Source organism: Pristiophorus japonicus, chromosome 14 (genome assembly GCF_044704955.1).
Source record: "Pristiophorus japonicus isolate sPriJap1 chromosome 14, sPriJap1.hap1, whole genome shotgun sequence".
Taxonomy (NCBI): domain Eukaryota; kingdom Metazoa; phylum Chordata; class Chondrichthyes; family Pristiophoridae; genus Pristiophorus; species Pristiophorus japonicus.
In genome coordinates, this window is record NC_091990.1 from 103,365,883 (window position 1) to 103,386,759 (window position 20,877).

The following is a 20,877-nucleotide window of genomic DNA, read 5'->3' on the forward strand; positions in this document are numbered from 1 at the left end:
CCCGATCACCATCCATAGACATTGCCCCGATCACCATCCATAGACACTGCCCCGATCACCATCCATAGACACTGCCCCGTTCACCATCCATAGACACTGCCCCGATCACCACCATAGACACTGACCCGATCACCATCCATAGACACTGCCCCGATCACCATCCATAGATACTGCTCCGATCACCATCCATAGACATTGCCCCGATCACCATCCATAGACACTGCCCCGATCACCATCCATAGACACTGCCCCGTTCACCATCCATAGACACTGCCCCGATCACCACCATAGACACTGACCCGATCACCATCCATAGACACTGCCCCGATCACCATCCATAGATACTGCTCCGATCACCATCCATAGACACTGCCCTAATCACAATCCACAGACATTGCTCCGATCACCATCCATAAACACTGCCCCGATCACCATCCATAGACACTGCCCCGATCACCACCCTTAGACACTGCCCCGATCACCATCCATAGACACTGCCCCGATCACCATCCATAGACACTGCTCCGATCACCATCCATAGACACTGCCCTGATCACCATCCATAAACACTGCCCCGATCACAATCCACAGACACTGCCCCATCCACCATCCATAGACACTGCCCCATCCACCATCCATAGACATTGGCCCATCCACCATCCATAGACACTGCCCCGATCACCAACCATAGACGCTGCCCCATCCACCATCCATAGACACTGCCCCGATCACCATCCACAGACACTGCACCATCCACCATCCATAGACACTGTCCCGATCACCATCCATAGACACTGCCCCATCCACCATCCATAGACACTGCCCCGATCACCATCCATAGACACTGCCCCATCCACCATCCATAGACACTGCCCCGATCACCATCCATAGACACTGCCCCGATCACCATCCATAGACATTGCCCCGATCACCATCCATAGACACTGCCCCGATCACCATCCATAGACACTGCCCCGTTCACCATCCATAGACACTGCCCCGATCACCACCATAGACACTGACCCGATCACCATCCATAGACACTGCCCCGATCACCATCCATAGATACTGCTCCGATCACCATCCATAGACACTGCCCTAATCACAATCCATAGACATTGCTCCGATAACCATCCATAAACACTGCCCCGATCACCATCCATAGACACTGCCCCGATCACCACCCTTAGACACTGCCCCGATCACCATCCATAGACACTGCCCTGATCACAATCCATAGACATTGCCCCGATCACCATCCATAGACATTGCCCCATCCACCATCCATAGACACTGCCCCGATCACCATCCACAGACACTGCCCCGATCACCATCCATAGACACTGCCCCGATCACCATCCATAGACACTGCCCCATCCACCATCCATAGACACTGCCCCGATCACCATCCATAGACACTGCCCCAATCACCATCCATAAACACTGCCCCGATCGCCATCCATAGACACTGCCACATGCACCATCCATAGACACTGCCCCATCCACCATCCATAGACACTGCCCCGATCACCATCCATAGACACTGCCCCCATCACCATCCATAGACACTGCCCCGATCACCATCCATAGATACTGCCCCATCCACCATCCATAGACACTGCTCCGATCACCATCCATAGACACTGCCCCGATCACCATCCATAGACACTGCCACGATCACCATCCACAGACACTGCCCCATCCACCATCCATAGACACTGCCACATCCACCATCCATAGACACTGCCCCGATCACCAGCCATAGAAACTGCTCCGATCACCATCCATAGACACTGCCCTAATCACAATCCATAGACATTGCCCCGATCACCATCCATAGACACTGCCCCGATCACCATCCATAGATACTGCCCCGATCACCATCCATAGATACTGCCCCGTTCACCATCCACAGACACTGCCCCGATCACCACCATTGACACTGCCCCGATCACCATCCATAGACACTGCCCCGATCACCATCCATAGACACTGCCCTAATCACAATCCATAGACATTGCCCCGATCACCATCCATAGACACTGCCCCGATCATCATCCATAGACACTGCCCCGATCACCACCCTTAGACACTGCCCCGATCACCATCCATAGACACTGCCCTGATCACAATCCATAGACATTGCCCCGATCACCATCCATAGACATTGCCCCATCCACCATCCATAGACACTGCCCCGATCACCATCCACAGACACTGCCCCGATCACCATCCATAGACACTGCCCCGATCACCATCCATAGACACTGCCCCATCCACCATCCATAGACACAGCCTCGATCACCATCCATAGACACTGCCCCAATCACCATCCATAAACACTGCCCCGATCGCCAGCCATAGACACTGCCCCATCCACCATCCATAGACACTGCTCCATCCACCATCCATCGACACTGCCCCGATCACCATCCATAGACACTGCCCCCATCACCATCCATAGACACTGCCCCGATCACCATCCATAGACACTGCCCGATCCACCATCCATAGACACTGCTCCGATCACCATCCGTATACACTGCCCCGATCACCATCCATAAACACTGCCCCGATCACCATTCATAGACACTGCCCCATCCACCATCCATAGACACTGCCCCATCCACCATCCATAGACACTGCCCCGATCACCAACCATAGACGCTGCCCGATCCACCATCCACAGACACTGCCCCATCCACCACCCACAGACACTGCCCCGATCACCATCCACAGACACTGCCCCATCCACCATCCATAGACACTGCCCCGATCACCATCCATAGACACTGCCCCATCCACCATCCATAGACACTGCCCCGATCACCATCCATAGACGCTGCCCCGATCACCGTACATAAACATTGCCCCGATCACCATCCATAGACACTGCCCCGATCACCATCCATAGACACTGCCCCGATCACCATCCATAGACACTGCCCCGTTCACCATCCACAGATACTGCCCCGATCACCACCATAGACACTGCCCCGATCACCATCCATAGACACTGCCCCGATCACCATCCATAGATACTGCTCCGATCACCATCCATAGACACTGCCCTAATCACAATCCACAGACATTGGTCCGATCACCATCCATAGACACTGCCCCGATCACCATCCATAGACACTGCCCCGATCACCACCCTTAGACACTGCCCCGATCACCATCATTAGACACTGCCCCGATCACCATCCATAGACACTGTCCCATCCACCATCCATATACACTGCCCCGATCACCATCCATAGACACTGCCCCATCCACCATCCATAGACACTGCCCCATCCACCATCCACAGACACCGCCCCGATCACCATCCACAGACACTGCCCCATCCATCATCCATAGACACTGCCCCGATCACCATACACAGACACTGCCCCATCCACCATCCATAGACACTGCCCCGATCACCATCCATAGACGCTGCCCCGATCACTGTCCATAAACATTGCCCCGATCACCATCCATAGACACTGCCCCGCTCACCATCCATAGACACTACCCCGATCACCATCCATAGACACTGCCCCGTTCACCATCCACAGACACTGCCCAGATCATCACCATAGACACTGCCCCGATCACCATCCATAGACACTGCCCCGATCACCATCCATAGATACTGCTCCGATCACCATCCATAGACACTGCCCTAATCACAATCCATAGACATTGCCTCGATCACCATCCATAGACACTGCCCCGTTCACGATCCACAGACACTGCCCCGATCACCACCATAGACACTGCCCCGATCACCAACCATAGACACTGCCCCGATCACCATCCATAAACACTGCCCCGATCGGCATCCATAGACACTGCCCCATCCACCATCCATAGACACTGCCCCATCCACCATCCATAGACATTGCCCCGATCACCATCCATAGACACTGCCCCCATCACCATCCATAGACACTGCCACATCCACCATCCATAGACACTGCCCCGATCACCAGCCATAGAAACTGCTCCGATCACCATCCATAGACACTGCCCTAATCACAATCCATAGACATTGCCCCGATCACCATCCATAGACACTGCCCCCATCACCATCGATAGATACTGCCCCGATCACCATCCATAGTTACTGCCCCGTTCACCATCCACAGACACTGCCCCGATCACCACCATTGACACTGCCCCAATCACCATCCATAAACACTGCCCCGATCGGCATCCATAGACACTGCCCCATGCACCAGCCATAGAAACTGCTCCGATCACCATCCATAGACACTGCCCTAATCACAATCCATAGACATTGCCCCGATCACCATCCATAGACACTGCCCCGATCACCATCCATAGATACTGCCCCGATCACCATCCATAGATACTGCCCCGTTCACCATCCACAGACACTGCCCCGATCACCACCATTGACACTGCCCCGATCACCATCCATAGACACTGCCCCGATCACCATCCATAGACACTGCCCTAATCACAATCCATAGACATTGCCCCGATCACCATCCATAGACACTGCCCCGATCACCATCCATAGACACTGCCCCAATCACCATCCATAAACACTGCCCCGATCGCCATCCATAGACACTGCCCCATCCACCATCCATAGACACTGCTCCATCCATCATCCATCGACACTGCCCCGATCACCATCCATAGACACTGCCCCCATCACCATCCATAGACACTGCCCCGATCACCATCCATAGACACTGCCCGATCCACCATCCATAGACACTGCTCCGATCACCATCCATAGACACTGCCCCGATCACCATCCATAAACACTGCCCCGATCACCATTCATAGACACTGCCCCATCCACCATCCATAGACACTGCCCCATCCACCATCCATAGACACTGCCCCGATCACCAACCATAGACGCTGCCCCATCCACCATCCACAGACACTGCCCCATCCACCACCCACAGACACTGCCCCGATCACCATCCACAGACACTGCCCCATCCACCATCCATAGACACTGCCCCGATCACCATCCATAGACACTGCCCCATCCACCATCCATAGACACTGCCCCGATCACCATCCATGGACGCTGCCCCGATCACCGTACATAAACATTGCCCCGATCACCATCCATAGACACTGCCCCGATCACCATCCACAGACACTGCCCCGATCACCATCCATAGACACTGCCCCGTTCACCATCCACAGACACTGCCCCGATCACCACCATAGACACTGCCCCGATCACCATCCATAGACACTGCCCCGATCACCATCCATAGATACTGCTCCGATCACCATCCATAGACACTGCCCTAATCACAATCCATAGACACTGCCCCGATCACCATCCATAGACACTGCCCCGATCACCACCCTTAGACACTGCCCCGATCACCATCATTAGACAATGCCCCGATCACCATCCACAGACAATGTCCCATCCACCATCCATAGACACTGTCCCGATCACCATCCATAGACACTGCCCCATCCACCATCCATAGACACCGCCCCATCACCATCCATAGACACAGCCCCATGCACCATTCATATACACTGCCCCGATCACCAACCATAGACGCTGCCCCATCCACCATCCACAGACACTGCCCCATCCACCACCCACAGACACTGCCCCGATCACCATCCACAGACACTGCCCCATCCACCATCCATAGACACTGCCACGATCACCATCCATAGACACTGCCCCATCCACCATCCATAGACACTGCCACATCCACCATCCATAGACACTGCCCCGATCACCAGCCATAGAAACTGCTCCGATCACCATCCATAGACACTGCCCTAATCACAATCCATAGACATTGCCCCGATCACCATCCATAGACACTGCCCCGATCACCATCCATAGATACTGCCCCGATCACCATCCATAGATACTGCCCCGTTCACCATCCACAGACACTGCCCCGATCACCACCATTGACACTGCCCCGATCACCATCCATAGACACTGCCCCGATCACCATCCATAGACACTGCCCTAATCACAATCCATAGACATTGCCCCGATCACCATCCATAGACACTGCCCCGATCACCATCCATAGACACTGCCCCAATCACCATCCATAAACACTGCCCCGATCGCCATCCATAGACACTGCCCCATCCACCATCCATAGACACTGCTCCATCCATCATCCATCGACACTGCCCCGATCACCATCCATAGACACTGCCCCCATCACCATCCATAGACACTGCCCCGATCACCATCCATAGACACTGCCCGATCCACCATCCATAGACACTGCTCCGATCACCATCCATAGACACTGCCCCGATCACCATCCATAAACACTGCCCCGATCACCATTCATGGACACTGCCCCATCCACCATCCATAGACACTGCCCCATCCACCATCCATAGACACTGCCCCGATCACCAACCATAGACGCTGCCCCATCCACCATCCACAGACACTGCCCCATCCACCACCCACAGACACTGCCCCGATCACCATCCACAGACACTGCCCCATCCACCATCCATAGACACTGCCCCGATCACCATCCATAGACACTGCCCCATCCACCATCCATAGACACTGCCCCGATCACCATCCATGGACGCTGCCCCGATCACCGTACATAAACATTGCCCCGATCACCATCCATAGACACTGCCCCGATCACCATCCACAGATACTGCCCCGATCACCATCCATAGACACTGCCCCGTTCACCATCCACAGACACTGCCCCGATCACCACCATAGACACTGCCCCGATCACCATCCATAGACACTGCCCCGATCACCATCCATAGATACTGCTCCGATCACCATCCATAGACACTGCCCTAATCACAATCCATAGACACTGCCCCGATCACCATCCATAGACACTGCCCCGATCACCACCCTTAGACACTGCCCCGATCACCATCATTAGACACTGCCCCGATCACCATCCACAGACACTGTCCCATCCACCATCCATAGACACCGTCCCATCACCATCCATAGACACAGCCCCATGCACCATCCATATACACTGCCCCGATCACCATCCATAGGCACTGCCCCATCCACCATCCATTGACACTGCCCCATCCACCATCTATAGACACTGCCCCGATCACCATCCATAGACACTGCCCCGATCACTATCCATAAACACTGCCCCGATCGCCATCCATAGACACTGCCCCATCCACCATCCATAGACACTGCCCCATCCACCATCCATCGACACTGCCCCGATCACCATCCATAGACACTGCCCCATCACCATCCATAGACACTGCCCCGATCACCATCCATAGACACTGCCCCATCCACCATCCATGGACACTGCTCCGATCACCATACATAGACACTGCCCCGATCACCATCCATAGACACTGCCACGATCACCATCCATAGACACTGCCCCATCCACCATCCATAGACACTGCCCCATCCACCATCCACAGACACTGGCCCATCCACCATCCATAGACACTGCCCCGATCACCAACCATAGACGCTGCCGCATCCACCATCCACAGACACTGCCCCATCCACCATCCACAGACACTGCCCCATCCACCATCCACAGACACCGCCCCGATCACCATCCACAGACACTGCCCCATCCACCATCCATAGACACTGCCCCGATCACCATCCATAGACACTGCCCCATCCACCACCCACAGACACTGCGCCGATCACCATCCACAGACACTGCCCCATCCACCATCCATAGACACTGCCCCGATCACCATACACAGACACTGCCCCATCCACCATCCATAGACACTACCCCGATCACCATCCATAGACGCTTACCCGATCACCATCCATAGACACTACCCCGATCACCATCCATAGACACTGCCCCGTTCACCATCCATAGACACTGCCCTAATCACAATCCATAGACATTGCCCCGATCACCATCCATAGACACTGCCCCGATCACCATCCATAGATACTGCCCCGATCACCATCCATAGATACTGCCCCGTTCACCATCCACAGACACTGCCCCGATCACCACCATTGACATTGCCCCGATCACCATCCATAGACACTGCCCCGATCACCATCCATAGACACTGCCCCAATCACCATCCATAAACACTGCCCCGATCGCCATCCATAGACACTGCCCCATCCACCATCCATAGACACTGCTCCATCCATCATCCATCGACACTGCCCCGATCACCATCCATAGACACTGCCCCCATCACCATCCATAGACACTGCCCCGATCACCATCCATAGACACTGCCCGATCCACCATCCATAGACACTGCTCCGATCACCATCCATAGACACTGCCCCGATCACCATCCATAAACACTGCCCCGATCACCATTCATGGACACTGCCCCATCCACCATCCATAGACACTGCCCCATCCACCATCCATAGACACTGCCCCGATCACCAACCATAGACGCTGCCCCATCCACCATCCACAGACACTGCCCCATCCACCACCCACAGACACTGCCCCGATCACCATCCACAGACACTGCCCCATCCACCATCCATAGACACTGCCCCGATCACCATCCATAGACACTGCCCCATCCACCATCCATAGACACTGCCCCGATCACCATCCATGGACGCTGCCCCGATCACCGTACATAAACATTGCCCCGATCACCATCCATAGACACTGCCCCGATCACCATCCACAGACACTGCCCCGATCACCATCCATAGACACTGCCCCGTTCACCATCCACAGACACTGCCCCGATCACCACCATAGACACTGCCCCATCCAACATCCATAGACACTGCCCCGATCACCATACACAGACACTGCCCCATCCACCATCCATAGACACTGCCCCGATCACCATCCATAGACGCTGCCCCATGCACCATCCATAGACACTGTCCCATCCACCATCCATAGACACTGCCCCGATCACCATCCATAGACACTGCCCCCATCACCATCCATAGACACTGCCCCGATCACCATCCATAGATACTGCCCCATCCACCATCCATAGACACAGCCCCATGCACCATCCATATACACTGCCCCGATCACCATCCATAGGCACTGCCCCATCCACCATCCATTGACACTGCCCCATCCACCATCTATAGACACTGCCCCGATCACCATCCATAGACACTGCCCCGATCACCATCCATAAACACTGCCCCGATCGCCATCCATAGACACTGCCCCATCCACCATCCATAGACACTGCCCCATCCACCATCCATCGACACTGCCCCGATCACCATCCATAGACACTGCCCCATCACCATCCATAGACACTGCCCCGATCACCATCCATAGACACTGCCCCATCCACCATCCATGGACACTGCTCCGATCACCATACATAGACACTGCCCCGATCACCATCCATAGACACTGCCACGATCACCATCCATAGACACTGCCCCATCCACCATCCATAGACACTGCCCCATCCATCATCCACAGACACTGGCCCATCCACCATCCATAGACACTGTCCCGATCACCAACCATAGACGCTGCCGCATCCACCATCCACAGACACTGCCCCATCCACCATCCACAGACACTGCCCCATCCAGCATCCACAGACACCGCCCCGATCACCACCATAGACACTGACCCGATCACCATCCATAGACACTGCCCCGATCACCATCCATAGATACTGCTCCGATCACCATCCATAGACACTGCCCTAATCACAATCCATAGACATTGCTCCGATCACCATCCATAAACACTGCCCCGATCACCATCCATAGACACTGCCCCGATCACCATCCATAGATACTGCTCCGATCACCATCCATAGACGCTGCCCTAATCACAATCCATAGACATTGCCCCAATCACCATCCATAGACACTGCCCCGTTCACGATCCACAGACACTGCCCCGATCACCACCATAGACACTGCCCCGATCACCATCCATAGACACTGCCCCGATCACCAACCATAGACGCTGCCCCATCCACCATCCATAGACACTGCCCCGATCACCATCCACAGACACTGCACCATCCACCATCCATAGACACTGTCCCGATCACCATCCATAGACACTGCCCCATCCACCACCCACAGACACTGCCCCGATCACCATCCATAGACACTGCCCCGATCACCATCCATAGACACTGCCCCATCCACCTTCTATAGACACGGCCCCGATCACCATCCATAGATACTGCCCCAATCACCATCCATAAACACTGCCCCGATCGCCATCCATAGACACTGCCCCATCCACCACCCACAGACACTGCCCCGATCACCACCATAGACACTGACCCGATCACCATCCATAGACACTGCCCCGATCACCATCCATAGATACTGCTCCGATCATCATCCATAGACATTGCCCCGATCACCATCCATAGACACTGCCCCGATCACCATCCATAGACACTGCCCCGTTCACCATCCATAGACACTGCCCCGATCACCACCATAGACACTGACCCGATCACCATCCATAGACACTGCCCCGATCACCATCCATAGATACTGCTCCGATCACCATCCATAGACACTGCCCTAATCACAATCCATAGACATTGCTCCGATCACCATCCATAAACACTGCCCCGATCACCATCCATAGACACTGCCCCGATCACCACCCTTAGACACTGCCCCGATCACCATCCATAGACACTGCCCCGATCACCATCCATAGACACTGCTCCGATCACCATCCATAGACACTGCCCTGATCACCATCCATAAACACTGCCCCGATCACCATCCACAGACACTGCCCCATCCACCATCCATAGACACTGCCCCATCCACCATCCATAGACATTGGCCCATCCACCATCCATAGACACTGCCCCGATCACCAACCATAGACGCTGCCGCATCCACCATCCACAGACACTGCCCCATCCACCATCCACAGACACTGCCCCATCCACCATCCACAGACACCGCCCCGATCACCATCCACAGACACTGCCCCATCCAACATCCATAGACACTGCCCCGATCACCATACACAGACACTGCCCCATCCACCATCCATAGACACTGCCCCGATCACCATCCATAGACGCTGCCCCATGCACCATCCATAGACACTGCCCCATCCACCATCCATAGACACTGCCCCGATCACCATCCATAGACACTGCCCCCATCACCATCCATAGACACTGCCCCGATCACCATCCATAGATACTGCCCCATCCACCATCCATAGACACTGCTCCGATCACCATCCATCGACACTGCCCCGATCACCATCCATAGACACTGCCACGATCACCATCCATAGACACTGCCCCATCCACCATCCATAGACACTGCCACATCCACCATCCATAGACACTGCCCCGATCACCATCCATCGACACTGCCCCATCCACCACTCACAGACACTGCCCCGATCACCATCCACAGACACTGCCCCATCCACCATCCATAGACACTGCCCCGATCACCATCCATAGACACTGCCCCATCCACCATCCAGAGACACTGCCCCGATCACCATCCATAGACACTGCCCCGATCACCATCCATAGACATTGCCCCGATCACCATCCATAGACACTGCCCCGATCACCATCCATAGACACTGCCCCGTTCACCATCCATAGACACTGACCCGATCACCATCCATAGACACTGCCCCGATCACCATCCATAGATACTGCTCCGATCATCATCCATAGACATTGCCCCGATCACCATCCATAGACACTGCCCCGATCACCATCCATAGACACTGCCCCGTTCACCATCCATAGACACTGCCCCGATCACCACCATAGACACTGACCCGATCACCATCCATAGACACTGCCCCGATCACCATCCATAGATACTGCTCCGATCACCATCCATAGACACTGCCCTAATCACAATCCATAGACATTGCTCCGATCACCATCCATAAACACTGCCCCGATCACCATCCATAGACACTGCCCCGATCACCACCCTTAGACACTGCCCCGATCACCATCCATAGACACTGCCCCGATCACCATCCATAGACACTGCTCCGATCACCATCCATAGACACTGCCCTGATCACCATCCATAAACACTGCCCCGATCACCATCCACAGACACTGCCCCATCCACCATCCATAGACACTGCCCCATCCACCATCCATAGACATTGGCCCATCCACCATCCATAGACACTGCCCCGATCACCAACCATAGACGCTGCCCCATCCACCATCCATAGACACTGCCCCGATCACCATCCACAGACACTGCACCATCCACCATCCATAGACACTGTCCCGATCACCATCCATAGACACTGCCCCATCCACCACCCACAGACACTGCCCCGATCACCATCCATAGACACTGCCCCGATCACCATCCATAGACACTGCCCCATCCACCTTCTATAGACACTGCCCCGATCACCATCCATAGATACTGCCCCAATCACCATCCATAAACACTGCCCCGATCGCCATCCATAGACACTGCCCCATCCACCATCCATAGACACTGCTCCGATCACCATACATAGACACTGCCCCGATCACCATCCATAGACACTGCCCCGATCACCACCCTTAGACACTGCCCCAATCACCATCCATAGACACTGCCCCCATCACCATCCATAGACACTGCCCCGATCACCATCCATAGACACTGCCCGATCCACCATCCATAGACACTGCTCCGATCACCATCCATAGACACTGCCCCGATCACCATCCATAAACACTGCCCCGATCACCATCCATAGACACTGCCCCATCCACCATCCATAGACACTGCCCCATCCACCATCCATAGACACTGCCCCGATCACAGTCCATAGACGCTGCCCCGATCACCGTCCATAAACATTGCCCCGATCACCATCCATAGACACTGCCCCGATCACCATCCATAGACACTGCCCCGTTCACCATCCACAGACACTGCCCCGATCACCACCATTGACACTGCCCCAATCACCATCCATAGACACTGCCCCGATCACCAGCCATAGAAACTGCTCCGATCACCATCCATAGACACTGCCCTAATCACAATCCATAGACATTGCCCCGATCACCATCTATAGACACTGCCCCGATCACCATCCATAGACACTGCCCCGATCACCATCCATAAACACTGCCCCGATCGCCATCCATAGACACTGCCCCATCCACCATCCATAGACACTGCCCCATCCACCATCCATAGACACTGCCCCGATCACCATCCATAGACACTGCCCCCATCACCATCCATAGACACTGCGCCGATCACCATCCATAGACACTGCCCCATCCACCATCCATGGACACTGCTCCGATCACCATACATAGACACTGCCTCGATCACCATCCATAGACACTGCCCCGATCACCATCCATAGACACTGCCCCATCCACCATCCATAGACACTGCCCCATCCACCATCCATAGACACTGGCCCATCCACCATCCATAGACACTGCCCCGATCACCAACCATAGACGCTGCCGCATCCACCATCCACAGACACTGCCCCATCCACCATCCACAGACACTGCCCCATCCACCATCCACAGACACCGCCCCGATCACCATCCACAGACACTGCCCCATCCACCATCCATAGACACTGCCCCGATCACCATCCATAGACACTGCCCCATCCACCACCCACAGACACTGCGCCGATCACCATCCACAGACACTGCCCCATCCACCATCCATAGACACTGCCCCGATCACCATACACAGACACTGCCCCATCCACCATCCATAGACATTGCCCCGATCACCATCCATAGACGCTGCCCCGATCACTGTCCATAAACATTGCCCCGATCACCATCCATAGACACTGCCCCGATCACCATCCATAGACACTACCCCGATCACCATCCATAGACACTGCCCCGTTCACCATCCACAGACACTGCCCCGATCACCACCATAGACACTGCCCCGATCACCATCCATAGACACTGCCCCGATCACCATCCATAGATACTGCTCCGATCACCATCCATAGACGCTGCCCTAATCACAATCCATAGACACTGCCCCATCCACCATCCATAGACACTGCTCCATCCACCATCCATCGACACTGCCCCGATCACCATCCATAGACACTGCCCCCATCACCATCCATAGACACTGCCCCGATCACCATCCATAGACACTGCCCCATCCACCATCCATAGACACTGCCCCATCCACCATCCACAGACACTGCCCCGATCACCAACCATAGACGCTGCCCCATCCACCATCCACAGACACTGCCCCATCCACCACCCACAGACACTGCCCCGATCACCATCCACAGACACTGCCCCATCCACCATCCATAGACACTGCCCCGATCACCATCCATAGACACTGCCCCATCCACCATCCATAGACACTGCCCCGATCACCATCCATAGACGCTGCCCCGATCACCGTACATAAACATTGCCCCGATCACCATCCATAGACACTGCCCCGATCACCATCCATAGACACTGCCCCGATCACCATCCATAGACACTGCCCCGTTCACCATCCACAGACACTGCCCCGATCACCACCATAGACACTGCCCCGATCACCATCCATAGACACTGCCCCGATCACCATCCATAGATACTGCTCCGATCACCATCCATAGACACTGCCCTAATCACAATCCATAGACATTGCTCCGATCACCATCCATAGACACTGCCCCGATCACCATCCATAGACACTGCCCCGATCACCACCCTGAGACACTGCCCCGATCACCATCATTAGACACTGCCCCGATCACCATCCATAGACACTGTCCCATCCACCATCCATAGACACTGTCCCGATCACCATCCATAGACACTGCCCCATCCACCATCCATAGACACCGCCCCATCACCATCCATAGACACTGCCCCATGCACCATCCATATACACTGCCCCGATCACCATCCATAGACACTGCCCCATCCACCATCCATAGACACTGCCCCATCCACCATCTATAGACACTGCCCCGATCACCATCCATAGACACTGCCCCAATCACCATCCATAAACACTGCCCCGATCGCCATCCATAGACACTGCCCCATCCACCATCCATAGACACTGCCCCATCCACCATCCACAGACACTGCCCCGATCACCATCCAAAGACACTGACCCCATCACCATCCATAGACACTGCCCCGATTACCATCCATAGACACTGCCCCATCCACCATCCATGGACACTGCTCCGATCACCATACATAGACACTGCCCCGATCACCATCCATAGACACTGCCCCGATCACAATCCATAGACACTGCCCCATCCACCATCCATAGACACTGCCCCATCCACCATCCATAGACACTGGCCCATCCACCATCCATAGACACTGCCCCGATCACCAACCATAGACGCTGCCGCATCCACCATCCACAGACACTGCCCCATCCACCATCCACAGACACTGCCCCATCCACCATCCACAGACACCGCCCCGATCACCATCCACAGACACTGCCCCATCCAACATCCATAGACACTGCCCCGATCACCATACACAGACACTGCCCCATCCACCATCCATAGACACTGCCCCGATCACCATCCATAGACGCTGCCCCATGCACCATCCATAGACACTGCCCCATCCACCATCCATAGACACTGCCCCGATCACCATCCATAGACACTGCCCCCATCACCATCCATAGACACTGCCCCGATCACCATCCATAGATACTGCCCCATCCACCAACCATAGACACTGCTCCGATCACCATCCATAGACACTGCCCCGATCACCATCCATAGACACTGCCACGATCACCATCCATAGACACTGCCCCATCCACCATCCATAGACACTGCCACATCCACCATCCATAGACACTGCCCCGATCACCATCCATCGACACTGCCCCATCCACCACCCACAGACACTGCCCCGATCACCATCCACAGACACTGCCCCATCCACCATCCATAGACACTGCCCCGATCACCATCCATAGACACTGCCCCATCCACCATCCATAGACACTGCCCCGATCACCATCCATAGACACTGCCCCGATCACCATCCATAGACATTGCCCCGATCACCATCCATAGACACTGCCCCGATCACCATCCATAGACACTGCCCCGTTCACCATCCATAGACACTGCCCCGATCACCACCATAGACACTGACCCGATCACCATCCATAGACACTGCCCCGATCACCATCCATAGATACTGCTCCGATCACCATCCATAGACACTGCCCCGATCACCATCCATAGATACTGCTCCGATCACCATCCATAGACACTGCCCTAATCACAATCCATAGACATTGCTCCGATCACCATCCATAAACACTGCCCCGATCACCATCCATAGACACTGCCCCGATCACCACCCTTAGACACTGCCCCGATCACCATCCATAGACACTGCCCCGATCACCATCCATAGACACTGCTCCGATCACCATCCATAGACACTGCCCTGATCACCATCCATAAACACTGCCCCGATCACCATCCACAGACACTGCCCCATCCACCATCCATAGACACTGCCCCATCCACCATCCATAGACATTGGCCCATCCACCATCCATAGACACTGCCCCGATCACCAACCATAGACGCTGCCCCATCCACCATCCATAGACACTGCCCCGATCACCATCCACAGACACTGCACCATCCACCATCCATAGACACTGTCCCGATCACCATCCATAGACACTGCCCCATCCACCACCCACAGACACTGCCCCGATCACCATCCATAGACACTGCCCCGATCACCATCCATAGACACTGCCCCATCCACCTTCTATAGACACTGCCCCGATCACCATCCATAGATACTGCCCCAATCACCATCCATAAACACTGCCCCGATCGCCATCCATAGACACTGCCCCATCCACCATCCATAGACACTGCTCCGATCACCATACATAGACACTGCCCCGATCACCATCCATAGACACTGCCCCGATCACCACCCTTAGACACTGCCCCAATCACCATCCATAGACACTGCCCCGATCACCATCCATAGACACTGCCCGATCCACCATCCATAGACACTGCTCCGATCACCATCCATAGACACTGCCCCGATCACCATCCATAAACACTGCCCCGATCACCATCCATAGACACTGCCCCATCCACCATCCATAGACACTGCCCCATCCACCATCCATAGACACTGCCCCGATCACAGTCCATAGACGCTGCCCCGATCACCGTCCATAAACATTGCCCCGATCACCATCCATAGACACTGCCCCGATCACCATCCATAGACACTGCCCCGTTCACCATCCACAGACACTGCCCCGATCACCACCATTGACACTGCCCCAATCACCATCCATAGACACTGCCCCGATCACCAGCCATAGAAACTGCTCCGATCACCATCCATAGACACTGCCCTAATCACAATCCATAGACATTGCCCCGATCACCATCTATAGACACTGCCCCGATCACCATCCATAGACACTGCCCCGATCACCATCCATAAACACTGCCCCGATCGCCATCCATAGACACTGCCCCATCCACCATCCATAGACACTGCCCCATCCACCATCCATAGACACTGCCCCGATCACCATCCATAGACACTGCCCCCATCACCATCCATAGACACTGCGCCGATCACCATCCATAGACACTGCCCCATCCACCATCCATGGACACTGCTCCGATCACCATACATAGACACTGCCTCGATCACCATCCATAGACACTGCCCCGATCACCATCCATAGACACTGCCCCATCCACCATCCATAGACACTGCCCCATCCACCATCCATAGACACTGGCCCATCCACCATCCATAGACACTGCCCCGATCACCAACCATAGACGCTGCCGCATCCACCATCCACAGACACTGCCCCATCCACCATCCACAGACACTGCCCCATCCACCATCCACAGACACCGCCCCGATCACCATCCACAGACACTGCCCCATCCACCATCCATAGACACTGCCCCGATCACCATCCATAGACACTGCCCCATCCACCACCCACAGACACTGCGCCGATCACCATCCACAGACACTGCCCCATCCACCATCCATAGACACTGCCCCGATCACCATACACAGACACTGCCCCATCCACCATCCATAGACATTGCCCCGATCACCATCCATAGACGCTGCCCCGATCACTGTCCATAAACATTGCCCCGATCACCATCCATAGACACTGCCCCGATCACCATCCATAGACACTACCCCGATCACCATCCATAGACACTGCCCCGTTCACCATCCACAGACACTGCCCCGATCACCACCATAGACACTGCCCCGATCACCATCCATAGACACTGCCCCGATCACCATCCATAGATACTGCTCCGATCACCATCCATAGACGCTGCCCTAATCACAATCCATAGACACTGCCCCATCCACCATCCATAGACACTGCTCCATCCACCATCCATCGACACTGCCCCGATCACCATCCATAGACACTGCCCCCATCACCATCCATAGACACTGCCCCGATCACCATCCATAGACACTGCCCCATCCACCATCCATAGACACTGCCCCATCCACCATCCACAGACACTGCCCCGATCACCAACCATAGACGCTGCCCCATCCACCATCCACAGACACTGCCCCATCCACCACCCACAGACACTGCCCCGATCACCATCCACAGACACTGCCCCATCCACCATCCATAGACACTGCCCCGATCACCATCCATAGACACTGCCCCATCCACCATCCATAGACACTGCCCCGATCACCATCCATAGACGCTGCCCCGATCACCGTACATAAACATTGCCCCGATCACCATCCATAGACACTGCCCCGATCACCATCCATAGACACTGCCCCGATCACCATCCATAGACACTGCCCCGTTCACCATCCACAGACACTGCCCCGATCACCACCATAGACACTGCCCCGATCACCATCCATAGACACTGCCCCGATCACCATCCATAGATACTGCTCCGATCACCATCCATAGACACTGCCCTAATCACAATCCATAGACATTGCTCCGATCACCATCCATAGACACTGCCCCGATCACCATCCATAGACACTGCCCCGATCACCACCCTTAGACACTGCCCCGATCACCATCATTAGACACTGCCCCGATCACCATCCATAGACACTGTCCCATCCACCATCCATAGACACTGTCCCGATCACCATCCATAGACACTGCCCCATCCACCATCCATAGACACCGCCCCATCACCATCCATAGACACTGCCCCATGCACCATCCATATACACTGCCCCGATCACCATCCATAGACACTGCCCCATCCACCATCCATAGACACTGCCCCATCCACCATCTATAGACACTGCCCCGATCACCATCCATAGACACTGCCCCAATCACCATCCATAAACACTGCCCCGATCGCCATCCATAGACACTGCCCCATCCACCATCCATAGACACTGCCCCATCCACCATCCACAGACACTGCCCCGATCACCATCCAAAGACACTGACCCCATCACCATCCATAGACACTGCCCCGATTACCATCCATAGACACTGCCCCATCCACCATCCATGGACACTGCTCCGATCACCATACATAGACACTGCCCCGATCACCATCCATAGACACTGCCCCGATCACAATCCATAGACACTGCCCCATCCACCATCCATAGACACTGCCCCATCCACCATCCATAGACACTGGCCCATCCACCATCCATAGACACTGCCCCGATCACCAACCATAGACGCTGCCGCATCCACCATCCACAGACACTGCCCCATCCACCATCCACAGACACTGCCCCATCCACCATCCACAGACACCGCCCCGATCACCATCCACAGACACTGCCCCATCCAACATCCATAGACACTGCCCCGATCACCATACACAGACACTGCCCCATCCACCATCCATAGACACTGCCCCGATCACCATCCATAGACGCTGCCCCATGCACCATCCATAGACACTGCCCCATCCACCATCCATAGACACTGCCCCGATCACCATCCATAGACACTGCCCCCATCACCATCCATAGACACTGCCCCGATCACCATCCATAGATACTGCCCCATCCACCATCCATAGACACTGCTCCGATCACCATCCATAGACACTGCCCCGATCACCATCCATAGACACTGCCACGATCACCATCCATAGACACTGCCCCATCCACCATCCATAGACACTGCCACATCCACCATCCATAGACACTGCCCCGATCACCATCCATCGACACTGCCCCATCCACCACCCACAGACACTGCCCCGATCACCATCCACAGACACTGCCCCATCCACCATCCATAGACACTGCCCCGATCACCATCCATAGACACTGCCCCATCCACCATCCATAGACACTGCCCCGATCACCATCCATAGACACTGCCCCGATCACCATCCATAGACATTGCCCCGATCACCATCCATAGACACTGCCCCGATCACCATCCATAGACACTGCCCCGTTCACCATCCATAGACACTGCCCCGATCACCACCATAGACACTGACCCGATCACCATCCATAGACACTGCCCCGATCACCATCCATAGATACTGCTCCGATCATCATCCATAGACATTGCCCCGATCACCATCCATAGACACTGCCCCGATCACCATCCATAGACACTGCCCCGTTCACCATCCATAGACACTGCCCCGATCACCACCATAGACACTGACCCGATCACCATCCATAGACACTGCCCCGATCACCATCCATAGATACTGCTCCGATCACCATCCATAGACACTGCCCTAATCACAATCCATAGACATTGCTCCGATCACCATCCATAAACACTGCCCCGATCACCATCCATAGACACTGCCCCGATCACCACCCTTAGACACTGCCCCGATCACCATCCATAGACACTGCCCCGATCACCATCCATAGACACTGCTCCGATCACCA

At 55.2% G+C, this 20,877-nt stretch overlaps 1 protein-coding gene across 3 annotated transcripts in view; it reads left to right on the top strand.

The window, feature by feature from the left end:
- Positions 1-20,877, top strand: part of LOC139279447 (uncharacterized oxidoreductase YjmC-like) — a 465,174-nt gene that overhangs the window by 314,616 nt on the left and 129,681 nt on the right. The window lies entirely within an intron of this gene.